The following is a 15,994-nucleotide window of genomic DNA, read 5'->3' on the forward strand; positions in this document are numbered from 1 at the left end:
CGTTATGGAATTAATTGACTTAGTATTGAGTAACCAGCACCACGATACATAAATTTTAAAAATATTGATATGATACACATTGATAGAACATAAAACCGTACGTTTATAAAACAAACAGCATGGCGGTTAGGTACAGTGCTGATAAAACAAGGTGAAGAATATTTGTTAAGTGAAAATAAACCTAGAGAAGGAAGTACTCAAGCCGGAATTGATACTTAAGATTTTGAACTATTTTGTTAGAATTTTTAGAAAAAGATAACAAAGTTGATAACTCTATAAAAAAATTTCAAATATCCTCAAATAACCAATGTTGTTAAAGTGAAATTGAGCACTTAATTTGTGGTATTTATGCTGTGTAGAATTCTACTCAGTTATAAAAAAAATAATGAGATTGTGTCTTTTGCAACTAATTATGTTCAAGTGAAAGTCATTATGTTTAGTGATACATAAGCCAATTCCCAAAGATAAATATATTTCCTCTGATACGGGGTAGTTAATATAGATACAACGAAAATATGTAGTAATGAAACAGACATTTGTGATTTCATTGTTGTTTTTAGCCCTTGTTTGGACTGCTGTGGAACTGTGATCATCCTACTTTTAACTTGTTGTATGTTGTGGTTGCTGGTGAAGGAAGTCTGTGATTCTAGAGTGGATTGAAATTAAGTCTTTGCAAAAATTACAGAAAAAAAAAAGGATGAAGGGCATTGAGGGAGGTGGGAAGTGTATCTTACACTATACGTATGAATATACATGATAGATATTTGTTCTTTTTACATGGACAAAAGTTGTTGCAAAATTTGATTTGATAAGGGTTAATATTTTACATACCCCCAAATAAGTTTTCTTTTAGTTAGAATATTATTAGACCTTCTTTAAGATTTACCTATTTTTATTGGAAAAGTAAATTTATGGAGAGGAAAGACAGAGAAAAAGATCTTCCCTCAGCTTTTTCACTCCCCAAGGGACTGCAACTGCTAGAGCTGAGCTGATCTGAAGCCAGGAACTTCCTCCAGGTCTCCCCCTTGCGTGCAGGGTCCCAAGGCTCTGGGCCGTCCTCGACTGCTTTCCCAGGCCACAGGCAGGGAGCTGGATGGGAAGTGGGGCAGCTGAATGGGAAGTGGAGCAGCTGGATGGGAAGTGGAATAGCTGGGACACAAACTGGCGCCTGTGTGGGATGCTGCGCTTGCAGACAGAAAATTAACCAGTTGAGCCACCGTGCTGGTCCCATTATGAAACCTTCTTTTGCAACATTTTGATACAAACTCCATAAATTCTAGTTAGCTACTGTAGAGTATCTTTAGCAGATTTTGAGAAATCAGTTGTGATTGAATATTTAAGCAGCTGCTATTGATGTTTTACTGTTTACTGTGAATTCATGTCATCCGTAAGAATAGAATTTATATACATTAGATTAAAATCTTTCTGTTATGATTTAAATCATCAGAAAAATTTGATTTAAAGCAATTGTTGCCTACCATTGTGGTTTGAGTGTCTTCCAAAGGTGAAGTGTTGGCAACTTGATTCCCCATGTTGAGGAGATGGAACCTTCAGGAAGGTCATGAGGCAGAAGCCCTCATGATAGATTAATGCCATTATCTTGGGAACATGTTTCTTGCAAAAGGTTGAGTTTGCTCCCTACCCCTTAGCCTTTTCTTTAACCCTTCTCCTATGAGATAATACAGCAATGAGACCCTCAGATCTTGGACTTCACAGTGCCAAGAATGTGAATCACTAAACTCCTGTTCATCATAAAGTACCAGCTGCAGTATTTTGCATAGCAGCACAAAATGTACTGCAACACCTATTAAACCTTTTTTTCTTAATTTGACTAACTTTGGAATTTATTAGGCATCTGATTTAGTATTCTTCAATGTGTCTTGTTTATGGCCTACTATAATGAAAAGTTTTTACTGTTATGTTCTTATTTATTTTTGAATAAATTGATACTGTCTCAGAAATGTTCCCATTAAGACTTCTGGAATACTTTTCACATTTGAGTTTATAATGCTTCAACTTTTCTTTGCATGGTCCCCTGAAATTTTATACTTCCTGAGAGATTTAAGAATTTCTCTCCAGAAGGTAAGTATGTGATACTTAAAAGCATGTATTAAAAGCCATGTGCGTAAGAGGACCAGGACCATGTAGTAGTCTTACTTTGCAGATATTTTCAGGATCTTCAGAAAGTGCATGGGAAATGTGTAGTGTGAAAAGAACACATCAATTTAAAAATTTTTTTGCCCCAGAATAAAGTCTGTAGTTCAATCCTGTGTGCCACAAACTTTTTAAAGTGCTCTTGAACATTACTTACGGCTTTCACCTTGGCAATATTCCAATGTCTTCAACTTTAGAGTTTCATATAATAAATTCCTGTTTAAGATTTTTTTTTCTACCTAGTTTTTCACAGAAGATGTTGGAAGTGATTTGGGAAAGCTGGACTCTCAGTTTTGACAGCAGTTACATACTTATAAAGCTTGTCATATTTTTTCCTTACCTCTTATTTTTTATGCAGCAGGAAGTCATTTATGCTAATTTATCCCTATTTGCATATAGGTTATTGAGTTCTGTGGTGCAAAGCATGCTTAGAACTCCTTTTAAGTGTCTGTCTGGATCAAAGCAGGGCTGTGTGATAGCTGTTGTCTGACACCAAGCTGTGTGGTGTTGTTTTCATTAAACATTTATCACACTTCCAATGTGACAGCAGGCAACTTTGTGCCAGGAGAACATGTTTTCATGCAAAATTTATTGAAAAAAACGAGATTTTGTAAAGAAATCTTGTTGCCTTTCACCAGTGGCGAAGGGTAAATGTTTGGTTCGAAAGTGGTATACCTTGAACACATGTCATTGCAACATACAGGAGATCTTCAGACTGTCACTTTTGTTAAAGAGATAAACAAATATGTCTTTATAAAAATGTGTACACTGAATTCTTCTTCCTTTGTAAGTTAAGGGTTTTACAATGTTCTTGTGCATTGGATGAATGACCTAACCTTGGACTGTTATGTTCTTGGTCATTTGATAATACAGTGAGATTCACTATTCAGTTGCCATTGTATGGGTTTAGGTATTTGTTACTAGGTATTAGTTTTGATTCATGAGAAACCATTTGTAATTTTCTTTTTAAAGAGGAGGTCAAAATGCAATAAAACAGAAAGGAGAGACAAGAGTTTTCCAGGTTCTTCTCTAGGTCACCGTCTTTCTCTTATTCACTCTATCAATATGTTTTAATTATCACAGAATTTGCCAGTTGAATTTTATTTGAATTATGCTTCATAGAAGTTTAAGTGGTATTTTACATTCATTCTTTTGGTGGAAAACAGTATAATGAGAGAATGTATTTTATTTTCCATTTTTCTTCCACATAAAGTCAAGGGTTTGGGATTATGTGGAGTTAGTGAGAGGATCAAAGTAACTTGCTGGACTCCTTACTACATTTTGTGCCATAGACTATGGAAAATTTGGTGAGCCCCTTTAAGAAGTATAATTAAAAATTAGATTTCTGCCCAGCGCAGTAGCTTAGCAGCTAAAGTCCTCATCTTGAACACGGCTGGATGCCATATGGGTGGCAGTTCTAATCCTGGCGGCCCCTCTTCCCATCCAGCTCCCTTTTTGTGGTTGGGAAAGCATTCAAGGACGGCCCAAAGCCTTTGGACCCCGTACCCACGTGGGAAACCCAGAAGAGGCTTCGGGCTCCTCGTTTTGGATTGGTTTAGCTCGAGCTGTTGCGGCCACTTGGGGAATGGTTAACAGATGGAAGACCTTCCTCTCTGTCTCTCCTCCTCTCTGTATATCTGCCTTTCCGATAAAAATGAATAAATGTTTTAAAAAATTAGGTTGACAATAACATTCACGAATAAAAAGAAAAACTACTGATTTGTGGTATATTGAAAGTAGCCTTGTCAAATTTTTAGACATATTTAGAATCCATAGAAGCCTTTAAATTCATATTCTTTGTGTTCTAGAACTGTAGAAAGGTACTTTATAATTTTTAATGTTTAAAATATATATATATTTTTTATTTCTTGAAAGGCATTATTAGAGCCAAAGAGAGGGAAAAAAATTTCCAAATGGCTTCAGAGGTTGGAACTGGCACAGTTTGAAGGCAGGAGCCCGGAGCTTTTATGGGTTCTACCTTGTGAGGGCATGGTACCTATGTCTTGGGCCATTGTCCAGTGCTTCCCAGGCATGTTAACAAGCAGGTGGCTCTAAAGTGGAGCCACTGGTACTTGAACCAGCTCCCATGAAGAGTTCAGGCACCTCAGATGGTGGCTTTACAGCTATGCCACAGCACAGGCTGCAGAAAAGTTTTTACAAAATGTAGACACATGATTCACATGGTAAAATTACTATTTAACTTCTGATTAATGAGGACCAATAATATGTTAAAAGATCGCTCACAGAATCTAAGGAGCAAACCCACACAAAGGCCATTAGAAGTCTAGACAATGCATTACTTAATAGATTGAAAACGGCTTCTTTCACATGGAAGAGGTAAGTCAATTACATCACAGCTGGATGATATTTATTTGGTACTTATGGAAAAAAATTGCATTGCTATCAATTATCTATAGTTTATAGAATTTTAAAATATCTCAATATAAGGTTCACTAGACAGGATACTTAAAATAATTCTTGATCATCTCAAGTCATTTCAAAAATTTCAGAGCAAAGTACAGTTATTATTTTTTTGAATCTTAAATTTATTCTTCCATTATGTAGCAGTGATAGTAATTGAAAATCAATAAATATTAGAAGTGTGACATAAGATTAGTTCTATGTCTGGGCCCGGCGGCGTGGCCTAGCAGCTAAAGTCCTCGCCTTGAACGCCCCGGGATCCCATATGGGCGCCGGTTCTAACCCCGGCAGCTCCACTTCCCATCCAGCTCCCTGTTTGTGGCCCGGGAAAGGAGTTGAGGACAGCCCAATGCATTGGGACCCTGCACCCATGTGGGAGACCTGGAGAAGGTTCCTGTTCCCGGCTTCGGATCGGCACGCACTGGCCGTTGTGGCTCACTTGGGGAGTGAATCATCGGATGGAAGATCTTCCTCTCTGTCTCTCCTCCTCTCTGTATATCTGATTTTGTAATAAAATAAATAAATATTTTAAAAAAAGATTAGTTCTGGGCCCGGCGGCGTGGCCTAGTGGCTAAAATCCTCGCCTTCAACGCCCCGGGATCCCATATGGGCGCCGGTTCTAACCCCGGCAGCTCCACTTCCCATCCAGCTCCCTGCTTGTGGCCTGGGAAAGCAGTGGAGGACGGCCCAAGGCCTTGGGACACTGCACCCACGTGGGAGACCTGGAAGAGGTTCCTGGTTCCCGGCATCGGATTGGCGCGCACTGGCCCGTTGTGGCTCACTTGGGGAGTGAAACAACGGATGGAGGATCTTCCTCTCTGTCTCTCCTTCTCTCTGTATATCCGGCTTTACAATAATAATAAAATCTTAAAAAAAAAAAAAAAGATTAGTTCTATGTCATAGAATCTGCATAAATGTGATAGTTATTTAATTGGTTTATAAAAAATCATCCTTATGATTTTTTCAACTGTTAGTATTTTTGTTTTTGCCTATCTGTAAGTTTTGTTCTTTCAGCCTGAAATTCTCTTTGTTATCCAATCTCCCTTCCATTTACGACCTATCTTTTTAGGCTCACCCACTTTATTTTATTTTAAACACATATACATATTTTTCATTTTAAGTGAAAGGTAAATGGAGAAATTAAGAAGAGGGTGTGTGTTGGAGTGAGAGGGTGAGCAAGAGCCTATGAGAGGCTCACTGCACATATCCCCACAACATCTGGGCCAGGCCAGAGTCTAGCCAGCTACGTGAAGTCAGTCTGGATCTCCTTTGTTGAATTAGGGACACAGGAACCTGAAACTCCCTCTGATGGCTCCCAGGGTGTGCATTAGGAAAAAGCTGGAATTGGAAGTAAAACCAAGACTTGAACCTAAGCACTCTGAGAGGCCTTCTAGCCCCTCTTGCAAATACCAACCCCTTGGCACATGTTAAGTGTTATTTTCTCTTTCTTTTTTTTTTTAATATGAAATGCTTCACAAATTTGCGTGTCATCCTTGCACAGGGGCCATGCTAATCTCTGTATCGTTCCAATTTAGTATATGTGCGAGCCCTAGATGTTATTTTCTTCATGAAACATTCCCCTCTGCTCAGGACTGTATTAAATAGCCCAAAATTAGCTTCCATAGCATCTATACCTAATCAGAATAGTTTGGGAGCTATATGTTTCTTTATCTGTGTTACTCAACATCATATTTCCTTAATAAGTGCTCAGATATTTGTGCAATGAAGAGTAAATGATTGTTTTAGAAATTGTTTCCAGGTTACTGAATATGCTTGAGTTTTTCATGTTGGGGAAATAACTTTTTTGTACTACTCCATGCCTGATTTAAGAGTGCATGTACAGACACATTATTTTCAGTCAATGTCTAGGCTGCATTTTTAACAATCTACTGTCTTTCTGTATTTTAAACGTTATCAGTTGTGCTAGAATTAACATTCAGCATCTGTTTAAAAAAGTGAGTGTTACTTCTAGCATTCATATGTTTAAATTTTGATTAAAATTCCAGTCCTTATTGATTAGTTTTCATACTTAGTATAATATATTTCAGCAACTTCGTTGGCATCACTAACTCACTTGATTCAATATATGGCTATAGGGCAAACCACTTTATTACTCACATAACCTATTTCATAGACGCTTTAACTGAAGGTGTTGGTGTTTGCCTTCAGTTAATTTCTGTGTGGCTTTGTAGGCTGAGGATTCTACGCTATTGTTAGTGGAATGGAGAGAAAATAAATTTGAAGTGCCAACCAAGTCTTTTCTTCCTAAGTAAATAAGCAGGTCCCCTAAAGCTAAGTTACTGCTTGCAGTCACTCATCCCACTTCTAACTTGTACCTTATTATTAAGCACCTGGAGTCTCCCAGCTATGAATTACATGAAGCCAAATAGAAGCAACCTGTTCCACATGCGTATTTTAAAATTCTAGTTTACTCAGTTCTCACAGGCTTTCTTGCCAGCCTAGTAATATTGTAGAGACATTGTCAAAATGGAGTAGTTTGGAGTAAACCAAGTTGCATGACTGACTTGCTAGATAAATCTGTGTCAGTGTAAATAATCTCTTTTGCCAAAACAGAAAGGTTGTAAATAGTTAAATATCTATATGCTGATACCCTTTTGTATCTGAATATAAAGTGGGAAGTTTTTGAATAGCTGGTTTTATATATTATTAGTAACTTAGCAAATGAAATGAATATATCTGGATGATAGGAATACCATGTCTGGGTGAAAGTAGTGATGCGTAGGGTATGACAGCAGAATGTGATGTGCTGTGTTCCATCTATGCAAGTGTTGTTAACCTTTCCTAGACTTCAAGGCACGAAAGTAAATAGGACTGCAGATGGTATTGTTGTCATTAATGCTAGTCGGGTATTTGTTTGAAAATTTTTTTAGAATGTGATCCTTGAGTTTTGATAATGCGTATAACTACAGGAAATGAATGTTTATTAGCGAATGGCTGTGGGTATAAATATATAGCACTTTCTAAATGCTGTTACAGAAGTGATTATCACTAACATAGCAGGTGCAGTTAGGAAAATACAACGATAAGTGCTTGCAGTTTTAATTTTTTTCTGAACTCCTACAGGATGTTTTCCGATGGCAACCTTTGACCTCTGTGGATATGTCAGCCTGTGACAGGTGCCCTGAAATCATGAAAATCAATTTGGTTGTTACGTAGTAGTCCTAGCTGCTTTTTCTTGAGGAAGGGAAAGGAGAGCATTTCATATTAGAAAAATATATGAGTAGATAGTAAACTTTGAAAAATAATGTATATCTAGAATAGACCAGGTATAAATTTATGTTGTAACCGCTTAGATATTAAATATACTGAATAAAAACAGTAAAAGTACAAATATTGATTCAGTGCTGTGTAGGCAAAGAGTACTGCTTTGATATAACATATATACTCAGTTGCTTAAGTTGATAAATAGCTAAGTTATGTAATTTTTAAGAATAGGCCTTTAAAGTTCCACCAAACGGTAGTATTAGATGCAGTGAATTTGCAGTTTCAAGGTTAATTTTAAGTTTTATAATTTAGCCTAAACTCAGCAGGGGAGATGCTGCCTTTGTATCACAAGTATGAACTTTGCTAGCTAAGTGTTCAAACTATTTGTAGAAATTGTCATTCAAATTCCTAAAAATATGATTTTTAGAAATTACATGGTTTCAACAAACTTTTCTATAGTTTTTCTTTAAGTCAGATTGAGATATTGCTTACATGCAGTAAAATCCAATTCTTTGATATATAGTTTTGTAAGTTCTAGCAAGCTAAACTGTAATGTAATCCTCACCATAATAAAGGTATAATGTATTTCCGCAAGTTCCAAAAGTTTCCTCCTTGTGTTGTTGTTCTGCCTCCACCCTCAGCTGCTTGTACAACTCTAAAGCTGTAGATTGGTCAGGTTCATGAGGTGGGATCATACACTTTGTAACCTGGATCTGTGTCTGTAGCATGACTTTCTTATCTGGCATGATGATCTTGGGATTCACTCATATTATTTGTCAGTTTGTCCTTACTGTCCTAGTAGAATTCTGTTATATTAACGTGCTACAAATTATCACCCACTTACTAAATTATGTTCAACAAGACAGTATATATTTTTAGTATACTGTGGACAAATTTGTTATTTCTGTTTCACATGGTTAATAGACTTCATTAGTTGAAACCACCTAATCCAAAGATTATGTTGTGGATTCAAATTATTTTTTAAAGATTTATTTATTTTTGTAGTTGTACCTGTATCAAAAATCAATTTTTTTGTCCTTTTTCTGGCTCTCCATTCTGTTCCAGTTATCTATTTGTTTATCATTTAGTTAACATCACGCTGTTTTGTTTTCCATGGTTTTACTGTAAGACTTAAAATCAGTTTCGGATGTTCTGCCAATCTTATTCTTCTTAAAAATTTTTGTTGCTTTTTGACTTTCTTCTTTGTAAATAAAATTTACTGCAAGTTTATGTACATATTTGTGTGCAGTAAGTTTATGTACACATTTAAAATTTATATTTTCATTGGACATTTGACAGAGAAGTTGCGATGCCGTATCCCAATTCAGGGTGCTTGATTTGTGTTCCAACTTTTCTTCTAATTTCAACTCTCTGTTATTGTACACTTTGTGAGGCAGAACAGAATTATTCAAGTGTTTGAATGGCTTCCATTCACATGAAAAGAACCAGTAGATACAAAATCACTGCTTGTTTTTCTGCCTTTTATATACTATGACAATAATTTTTTAAAAAATGGTATTTGAATTTGCTTGGAATTGTATTAATTATATAGATCAGTTTGGGGAGAATCAGAGTCTACACTCCTTTATATGTTCTTTTTTTGACAAAGCCTTTTAAATTTATTTTTCAGTATATCAATTAAACTTTATTCATAGAGGCAGTTGCAGGCCTTACACCTAGACCATGGATGGCTAGCTCGGTTCTAATTCAGGCCACTGATAGTATCATTCCATTTCCTCTAAGGTCATATGTAAGAAGTATGTTCTTTTCCCAAAAATTAGGGCATTTACTGGAAGCACTGAAAGTGTAAATAGGTAATGTGTCTTGAATTTAGAAATCAGGTGCTCTGTGAATTTCAGATTTTTTTTACAAGGGTATAATTTTAATTCATTCTATACTGAAAGGCTTTGCTTGCTGATAATCATAAAATTCTACAAATAAAAGTAGGAGGTTTACAGTTCCATCGGAGTATAAATACAGGCCAAAACCATTTCTTCCCTAAACTTTTTTTTTTTTGTATTTTATATCAGGTGTATTTTATTTCAGAATTTCATTCTGTTTTATGACAGAGTAGTATTCATACCATGCATATATTACATTTGCTTTGTCTAGCCACCAGTTGATGGTGCTCTGGGTTGATTTCATGAATTAGCCATTGTGAGTTGAGCTGCAATAAACATGGGGTACAAATGGCTCTCTCAATGAATGGCTGATTTATTTTCCTTTGCGTAAATTTCCAGGAATGGAATAGCTGGATCATATGGTAGATCTATTTCAAACCATGAGCTTTCCTTACTGTCTTCCATAATGGTTGTACTTGTTTATATTCCCACCAAGGATGTATTAGAATGCCCTTTCTCCAATACCCTCACCAGCATTTATTGCTTTTTGATTTTTGGGTGATAGACATTCTAACTGCAGTGAAGTGAAACCTCACTTTAGTTTTAATTTGCATTTCCCTGATGGCTAGTGATCCTGAACTTTTTTCCCCATGTATTTGTTGGCCATTTGTTTTTCTTAGTATAATAATCACCTGAACTGTTCATGTGCTTTGCCCATTTTTTAACTATATTGTTTGTTTTGTTGTTGAGTTCCTTGACCTCTTTATGGATCCTGGATATTAATCCTTTACTAGTTACATAATTTACATATACTTTTCCCTCTTCTGTCTGTTATATCTTCTCTATGTATAGTATTTCCTTTGCAGTGCAGGAGCTTCTTAGCTTGATAGAATACCATTTGTCTATGCTTTAATTACCTGTGCTTCTGGGGACTTTTCTAAGAGCTGTCTGCTGTGTCTTAACGCGGTTTCTCTGATGGTTTACTGCAATAATTAGATGATACTCAGTTGTAGATTTAGATACTCAATCTGTCTTGAGTTGATTTTTGTTTAAGATGTAAATAAGGGGGTCTTATTTAATACTTCTGCATGCTAGATCCTATTTTCCCAGCACGATTTATTGAAGAGACTATTCTTTCTTCAGGGATTGATTTCAGATGGTTTGTCAAAGATTAGTTGACCTCAGATGTGTGGATTAATTTTTTTGGTGTCCATTCTGATCCATTGCTCGACATTTCTTATTATTTTGTGACTACCAGGCTATGTTGATTGCGAGTGTCCTGTAGTACAGCTGAAGTTGTATGTGGATGCCTCTGGCTTTGTTTTTATTGTTGAAGATTGCTTGAGTTATTTGGGGTCACAATGTTTTCATATGAATCTTAACCTCATTTTTTCCTATATCTGAGGACAATATCTTTGATATTTTGATTGCGGTCACATTGATTCTGTAAATTATGTCCTGTAGTATGGACACTTTGATGTAATTATATCTTCCTATCCAAGAATATAGAAGATTTTTTACATTTTTTAATTTTTGTGTGTTGTTTCTTTTTTAAATGTTTCATAATTTTCAATGTATAGATCTTTTATCTTTTTGATTAAATCTTTTCCAAGCTATTAACTTTTTTGTAGCTATTATGAATGGCTCTCATCTTACAAGTTTTTTCTCAGCCATTGAATGGTTGTATATATATGAAGGTTATTTTCTTGTGTGTATTGATTTTGTCTGCTGCAACTTCACCAAACTCTCTTCTGAGTTTGAACAATCTCTTTTTTTTTGTTTCTTTTTTTTGTTATTTGTTTATTTGTTTATTTGTGTTTTTTGTTTGTTTTTATTGTCTTTTTTTGTTTTCTTAGTTTCTCTTAGTGGAGTTTTTGGCATATATATATATATATTATATATATATATATAATCATGGAATCTCAGATAAGAAATAGGAGCATAAATAAATGCTTACTTGTTTATCTATTTTTAATTGTTATTATTAGTTAGTTTTTTTTTTTTTTTTTGCAAAAGCCTGACATCTGAGCCACAGTCTTCCTGTATGTGGACTCAATATCTAAGTCTTCATTAGGCCAGAACTTTATATCTATATCTATGTATCTATTTGTGTATCTGTATATATTCTTCCTTCCCTCCCTCTTTTCCTCTCTCCCTTCTTCCTTCCTTCCTCCCTTCCATCCATCTTCCTATTTATTTTCCCTTCCTTACCTTGCCTTTACCTTTCTTTTCCTTCTATACAACTGCCTGGGAAGGTATCTAGAACTTGAAATGCAACAGATCCAAAAATAATTTCATAACTTCCTTTACTACTAAAGGTTGCTTTCAAATCCATCAAGTAAGTTATAAGATTTCCCAGGGCTTCCACTTCTGAAATGTTCAGTGGGCCGATTTCAGACTGTCTTGCCTGCAGATAAGAGCTGCAGGCAGCAACTCTGTGCAGCTGACATTGGACTGATAAATGTGTGTTCTAGTCTTGGCTCTTCCACAGCTTGATATCACTTTGGGCTGATTATTTTACATCTTAGAGATTTTATTCTTTATAAAATGACAAGGATGGTATAAATGGTTTCTGAAGTCTCTTTGTGGTAGAATGAATTTCAGAAAGGAAATATGATACTGCAGGAATAAAAAAAGGGCTTGATGTTTGGATAATTTTAAATTATGATGATTCACTCCTTAAAATAAGTACTCTCTGTGTCAGTCACTGAGTTAGGTCTTGGAGATTCATTCCTTGGTAATCATTAGCAGTTATATTGCTTAATTTTGTTGAGCTTTGTCCCAGTGTTTAAAAATGACAGTTATGAAATTATATAAATAAATTTTCATTAGTGGTCCATGCCAAAGATAAGAGATGCAAAGCTTTGAACAGAATTTAATAGGTGGTAGAGCTTGGATTTACTAAGTTACACTAGTCAGGGCAGACTCTCCTGAAGAACTGGGGATGAGAAGGAGTTGGTGATGGAGATAAGAGAAGAAGACTGTGTGCAGAAGCAGCAATAACAAAGACCCCTAAGTTGGAGCGAGACTGATGTGAACAGGAACCAAAGGAGTTGTTGCAGTAGAGCAAAGCAGCAGTCTGAGGTGGGGTTGAAGAAGCAGATGGGACCAAGCTATGCAGAGCCTTGTAAACCTGGTTAAGGATTCTGATCGCTATCATAAGTGTAACAGGATGCCTTTGAAGTGTTTTAATCTGATGGGCAACATGATCAGATTAGTGTTTTGAAAAGATCACTCCAGCTGCAGTGTGGAGAACAGATTGCAGACTGATAATCGTGGGTACAAGAATACTAGATTAGTAGTACAGTGATCTAGGAGAAGTGGAATAATAGCTCAGTGCTAGAAATGGAAAGAAGTTGATCAATTTCAGACAAGTTTATGTATTTAATGATGAATTTGATTTCACAGTTGAAATGAGAATGTTATGAATGACTGGATTTTCTAGTTTGTATTACTATAATGACACTGGTATTTTTTACTGAGCAGTAGTTACACTAAGATTCTCTGATATAAGGAGGGAAGTTATACATTTGCTGTGGACATATTGAATTTGAGAAGTCTGTAGAAGAATACCGATAATATAAGTGGGGAGCAAAGAGAGAGAGAGTGTGAGAGTGAGTGTGTGTGAATTAGACTGGAGAGTTTTGGCCCAGAATTCAGGTTTTCAGTTCCTATTTGTTCTTAACTCTTTAGATAGTTGATTTGGAATTGCATAACTGCAGAGAACTGTGTAGGGGAGGCTGCAGTAACAAAGCAGAATATCTCAAGAAGGCAGGAATTAATTGTAGTAGTTACAGGACCTGGTCCTTGGGCCACAGCAAAGAGTACTTTGGATACTGTTAAAATGTGTCTGACACTATCGTAGTTACTGTGAAGACTGAGAAGATAAATAGCATAAGGTCTTTGATTTCAGAAAATTTCATCTAATTTGGGAATGCCCACTATGGCAGGGGGGGCATCTTGAAGGGATAGCTAATTCAAGATTGTCCAGTTAGGCAAGATTTATTTATTAAGTTGTTGACATCTAACCATCTGGAAGAACATGAAAGAGGAAATACAAAAGAGAGGGAAATAATAAAATACTGAAGAGGATCATGTGGAGTTTGGTAAACTCGTTTTAGTCCCACCTTTTTTGGATAAAATTCCCGTTTTATTGTTAGGTGCCTTCTGGAAAGAAGAGGGTGACATTAAACATTGTTCATTCTTTATTTTCTTTTCACTTTCATCCCTTTACTCTTTCTTCTCTTCAAGAAAAGATGTACTTGAGTAATTCAGATTTATAATGCCAAGTTGCTTTTACAGTCTCTACCACATGCAACCACATTCCTGTTCTTCGTTCTCCATAACCCATACGCACACATTTATCATAAAGAAATGCAAATATTAAAAACATTTTCCCTTTTAGAATATTTAGTTCATCCTGGCTTTCAAAAAAAGAAAGAAACAAGGAAGGAAGGAGAGAAAGGAAAGAAGGAAGGGAGGAGGGAGGGAGGGAGGAAGGGGGAGGAAGGAGGGATAAAGGGAGGGAGGAAGAGAGGGAGGGAGGGAGGAAGAGAGGGAGAGGGAGGGAGAAAGGAAAGGAGGAGGGAGGGAAGGGGGAGGGGAGGAGGGGGGAGGAAGGAGGAAGGGAGGGGGAGGGAGGGAGGAGGGAGGGAGGGAGAAAGGAAAGGAGGAGGGAGGGAAGGAGGGGGAGGAAGGAGGAAGGGGGGGAGGGAAGGAGGGGGAGGGAGGGAGGAGGGAAGGGGGAGGGGAGGAGGGGGGAGGAAGGAGGAAGGAAGGGAGGGAGGGGGAGGGAGGGAGAAAGGAAAGGAGGAGGGAGGGAAGGAGGGGGGAGGAAGGAGGAAGGAAGGGAGGGAGGGAGGGAGGAAGAGAGTGAGTTTAGTTTAGTTTAAAGAGGAGGTACCACAGAAGTTTGGACCTGAATAGCAAGAAGAAAAATGGATTTTAGGCTAAGAGATCATTTAAGGATATTTTAGTAAGTAATGTTGATATTAATTGTGAAACCTTAATTGAGACAGAAGCATTTGAGAAGGAAAGAATGTATACTGGATCTTGGTCTGCTTGAGCTCAGAAACTGATGAATTATTTAATATGGAATGATAATGGGGAGACACTAAAGATGGCGATTACATGAAAATATAAATCTGTTTATTTATTTGAAGGAAAAGAGAGCACTTGCATCTGCTGGATTATTCCCTAAGTTCTAGTGAGAACGGAAACTGACCCAGTTATGTGTGTGACCCTTACTATCTCCCGGAGACTTTGGAGAGTTCAGGAGCTGGAACGTTGGCATGTCTTTCTAAAACAATGTTGAAGTTTTATTTATTTTTTGTTTTATGATGCAGTTACATAGACTCTAAGATTTCCCCTCCTCTCACTTACTTCCCTTGTGTTATTAAAATAGTATAGTCCTTCAGAAACAGTCACAAGTCCATCAGGTATCTTAAACGGTACCTTAACTGCTTGGTTCTCCACCTACTCTGGATGAATTGTTGAAGGAAGGGTCTGAGTGAAAAACAGTGTGGCCCATACATGAAATGAAGAAAAGGAACTGAGGTATAACATTAGTGGTTAATAGCTCATCTTGGAGTTTTGAAACTCTGAATTTGATTACAACTTTTTCATTTATTTGTTTTGTGATCCTGATTAAGTCACTTATTCTATCTTAGCCTTGGCTTATTCACATCTCCATGGGCCATAACTACTTCATAGGATTGCATGAGGATTATAGCAGATACTGAGCAAGAAGAAGTTTGTATCTATTGCTCACCTAAAGAGCTAATCATGGATAGGGAAGTTATGAGAATCTTTGAAGTGAGTGTAAAGGTGGGGAAGTAGTAGAGAATGAGGACTTGGTTAAGTCAAACTAAAAAAGGGCATGAAATACTCATAGTTATTTTAATAACCTGTGAGTTACATGGGTTTTTGGGCCTGTGTCTTTGCATAGTAAAATTTAGAACTAATGACCATCCAGTCCTTCTACCTCTGCTCATCTCACCATGTATCTGGTCATCTTTTAGAGCTCCAAGACGACTGTAAATTTAGAATAAAATCTATAATACAGTCTGATGCTATTATCTCTTGAGTTTGATTCATTATATGCCAACTTTCATGGGTTTACCTCCTTTTGCATTTAACTTCTTTATTTTTAAGTGACTGCTTGGAATAATTTTTGTTGTTTTGACTATCAAGGATACTTTCTTTCCTTTTTTAATAACCACCTTGTGTTTTAAAAAGACTGTTGTTTGCTTTGGTCCTTTTAATCTGCCCATGAGGAATTCTAGCTGAATGATAGGGAGCTGTGAAAATCCAGTTAGTGTGAGCTGTAATCTTTTTACTGGCTTTAAATAGTT

General features: G+C 36.6%; 1 protein-coding gene and 1 pseudogene across 1 annotated transcript in view; one reads left to right on the forward strand and one right to left on the reverse strand.

Annotated features, from left to right (window-relative positions):
• Window positions 1–15,994, forward strand: part of RSRC1 (arginine and serine rich coiled-coil 1) — a 371,018-nt gene that overhangs the window by 100,246 nt on the left and 254,778 nt on the right. The window lies entirely within an intron of this gene.
• Window positions 6,032–6,125, reverse strand: LOC118758954 (U6 spliceosomal RNA; annotated as a pseudogene).

This window comes from Ochotona princeps, chromosome 3, assembly GCF_030435755.1.
Source record: "Ochotona princeps isolate mOchPri1 chromosome 3, mOchPri1.hap1, whole genome shotgun sequence".
In the NCBI taxonomy this organism is placed as follows: Eukaryota; Metazoa; Chordata; class Mammalia; order Lagomorpha; family Ochotonidae; genus Ochotona; species Ochotona princeps.